The sequence below is a fragment of the Lithobates pipiens genome, unplaced genomic scaffold, assembly GCF_037356315.1.
Source record: "Lithobates pipiens isolate NorthernLeopardFrog02 unplaced genomic scaffold, aLitPip1_a1.2 Scaffold_1, whole genome shotgun sequence".
NCBI lineage: Eukaryota > Metazoa > Chordata > Amphibia > Anura > Ranidae > Lithobates > Lithobates pipiens.
The window spans coordinates 221611345-221615368 of record NW_027507685.1 but is presented as its reverse complement, the minus strand read 5'-3'; positions in this window follow the sequence as shown (position 1 = coordinate 221615368).

Genomic DNA, 4024 nt, shown 5'->3' with positions numbered 1-4024 from the left:
GAAATCCTGCCTGCCCAAACGCACTCTTTACCTTCCAAAGCCAACTAGGGTTTCCTAATTTTACCACCTATTACCATGCAGCGTAATTAGCCCATATCCACAAATATCACACAAAATGTGAAATCCCGCTTTGGGTTGCGCTGGAATCAATAGATTGCGACCCACTTTCAATAACCAACCTTGAATGGTCTAACTCCTCCGACCATTAAAAAATGAAATAACCCTATAACTAAACATACACTAGCAATTTGGGATACATTTAAATTGGTAAATGGACTACAATCTCCACATATACCTCCTTATTAGTGATGGCCGAACGGTTCGCCCGGCGGTCGTTTCGCGGCGAATTTCCGACTTTCGCCGTCCGCGGGTTCGAACGCCTTTTTCCGTCGTTCGCCCCGGCGGACTTGCGTGTTTAATGTATACAAGAACTTTAACCTTTCGTGACACGTTTATCATGTGTTACAGGACAACCAATTGAGACATGACAGCTCATGGACACTTGGACATTCCCCCTAACCTATAAATACACCCGATCCGGTGGCCATTTTACATTCTTTCTTCTGTCACTGTAGGGAAAGGATCCTGTGTGGAGTAGGGACAGAGAAAACGCTAGCTATTTGGTACACAAAAGTTCTTTTCAGGACTGGTATAGGTGTTAGGTCAGCAGCCTGAGTTTCTTTTGTCAGTTTAGATAAAGGGACAGAGCGCTGTATGCTGCTATTTTAGGGACAGCTCAGCCAGATTAGTCTTTCTTCATCATCATCATCATCATCATCATTAGCTGTTACTATCAGGTCCACAAAAGAGCTGTTCCAGCTAATCGTTCCAGCCTACTCTTTTTTGCCAATTTGTATAGGGACAGGCAGGAAGCAGTGTGTCAGGCAGTGAGGATAATTTTAAAGACTTGCTGTTACTATTAGTTCCACAAAGGTTCTTTTCAGGACTGGTATCAGTGGTACGGTAATAGGCTTGTACACGTATAATATTCTTTCTTCCAAATATAGAAAGAATATTATACTTGACTGCTGCCCTTCTGCTGCAGTCTGCTAATCATTCACAACTCACTTGTTCCACAAAGCTCTTTATCAGGACTGGTAACTTGGTCTGTCTAGGGTGCTACGGTACATAGGCTTGGGTGCGGTACAGTCTGCTGTTCTGTAAGGACCGCTATCGGTCCACAATAGATAGGGTTGCCGTGCACTACTGCTGACCGCTGCCCTATACTGCAGCAGTCCTTCAGCGGTATAGGGACTGACGCACAGTCTGCTAAACACTAATACACAACCTGCTTGGTCCACAAAAGTTCTTATAAGGACTGGTAACTTGGTATAGGGTGCTACGGTACATAGGCCTGAGTGCGTTACAGTCTGCTGTTCTGTAAGGACCGCTATCGGTCCACAATACATAGGGTTGACGTGCACTACTGCTGACCGCTGCCCTATACTGCAGCAGTCCTTCATTGGTATAGGGACTGACGTACAGTCTGCTAATCACTAACACACAACCTGCTTGGTCCACAAAAGTTCTTATAAGGACTGGTAACTTGGTATAGGGTGCTACGGTACATAGGCCTGAGTGCGTTACAGTCTGCTGTTCTGTAAGGACCGCTATCGGTCCACAATACATAGGGTTGCCGTGCACTACTGCTGACCGCTGCCCTATACTGCAGCAGTCCTTCAGCGGTATAGGGACTGACGCACAGTCTGCTAAACACTAACACACAACCTGCTTGGTCCACAAAAGTTCTTATAAGGACTGGTAACTTGGTATAGGGTGCTACGGTACATAGGCCTGAGTGCAGTACAGTCTGCTGTTCTGTAAGGACCGCTATCGGTCCACAATACATAGGGTTGCCGTGCACTACTGCTGACCGCTGCCCTATACTGCAGCAGTCCTTCATTGGTATAGGGACTGACGTACAGTCTGCTAATCACTAACACACAACCTGCTTGGTCCACAAAAGTTCTTATAAGGACTGGTAACTTGGTATAGGGTGCTACGGTACATAGGCCTGAGTGCGTTACAGTCTGCTGTTCTGTAAGGACCGCTATCGGTCCACAATACATAGGGTTGCCGTGCACTACTGCTGACCGCTGCCCTATACTGCAGCAGTCCTTCATTGGTATAGGGACTGACGTACAGTCTGCTAATCACTAACACACAACCTGCTTGGTCCACAAAAGTTCTTATAAGGACTGGTAACTTGGTATAGGGTGCTACGGTACATAGGCCTGAGTGCGTTACAGTCTGCTGTTCTGTAAGGACCGCTATCGGTCCACAATACATAGGGTTGCCGTGCACTACTGCTGACCGCTGCCCTATACTGCAGCAGTCCTTCAGCGGTATAGGGACTGACGCACAGTCTGCTAAACACTAACACACAACCTGCTTGGTCCACAAAAGTTCTTATAAGGACTGGTAACTTGGTATAGGGTGCTACGGTACATAGGCCTGAGTGCAGTACAGTCTGCTGTTCTGTAAGGACCGCTATCGGTCCACAATACATAGGGTTGCCGTGCACTACTGCTGACCGCTGCCCTATACTGCAGCAGTCCTTCATTGGTATAGGGACTGACGTACAGTCTGCTAATCACTAACACACAACCTGCTTGGTCCACAAAAGTTTTTATAAGGACTGGTAACTTGGTATAGGGTGCTACGGTACATAGGCCTGAGTGCAGTACAGTCTGCTGTTCTGTAAGGACCGCTATCGGTCCACAATACATAGGGTTGACGTGCACTACTGCTGACCGCTGCCCTATACTGCAGCAGTCCTTCAGCGGTATAGGGACTGACGCACAGTCTGCTAAACACTAACACACAACCTGCTTGGTCCACAAAAGTTCTTATAAGGACTGGTAACTTGGTATAGGGTGCTACGGTACATAGGCCTGAGTGCAGTACAGTCTGCTGTTCTGTAAGGACCGCTATCGGTCCACAATACATAGGGTTGCCGTGCACTACTGCTGACCGCTGCCCTATACTGCAGCAGTCCTTCATTGGTATAGGGACTGACGTACAGTCTGCTAATCACTAACACACAACCTGCTTGGTCCACAAAAGTTCTTATAAGGACTGGTAACTTGGTATAGGGTGCTACGGTACATAGGCCTGAGTGCAGTACAGTCTGCTGTTCTGTAAGGACCGCTATCGGTCCACAATACATAGGGTTGCCGTGCACTACTGCTGACCGCTGCCCTATACTGCAGCAGTCCTTCATTGGTATAGGGACTGACGTACAGTCTGCTAATCACTAACACACAACCTGCTTGGTCCACAAAAGTTTTTATAAGGACTGGTAACTTGGTATAGGGTGCTACGGTACATAGGCCTGAGTGCAGTACAGTCTGCTGTTCTGTAAGGACCGCTATCGGTCCACAATACATAGGGTTGACGTGCACTACTGCTGACCGCTGCCCTATACTGCAGCAGTCCTTCAGCGGTATAGGGACTAAGAGTTTTGTCACAGGGTGATTTAAAAAATGACAGGCAGAGGAAGAGGCAGGCCCTTCCGCAGGGGTGGTAGGGGTAGGGCAGGAGCAACAGCCTTGAGCCAAAGTGGGAAGTTGCAGAAGGTGCGTTCAATTACTTTAAAGGACGCACCAGACTTGGTTGAGTGGCTCACTCAGCCTTATTCTTCTGCACCCTCCTCATCCTCTCGATCTGCACCCTCTTCTTCACTCTCTGCTATGTGCACCCCCAAAGACACTACCACCAACAACACCACCACCACCACATACCTTCCGCTTGAGTGCAAATGGGGGCCTTCATGCTCCAGTGTTTTAATAGGGACCCCCGTATAAAAAGCATGAGGGTCAAGGACCAGTACTGGGTGGCAACGTACTTAGATCCCCGGTACAAACACAAAATGGCGGAAATGTTACCGCCGTCGCAGAGGGCTGTCAGAATGCAGCACTTCCAGGCCTTGCTTCGAGAAATGCTGCATTCTGCTTTTGCGTGCGCTGGCAGAGGAGCAATTCCCACTCCCAGAGAAGGATTTGCGGGTACCAATCCAACAGCG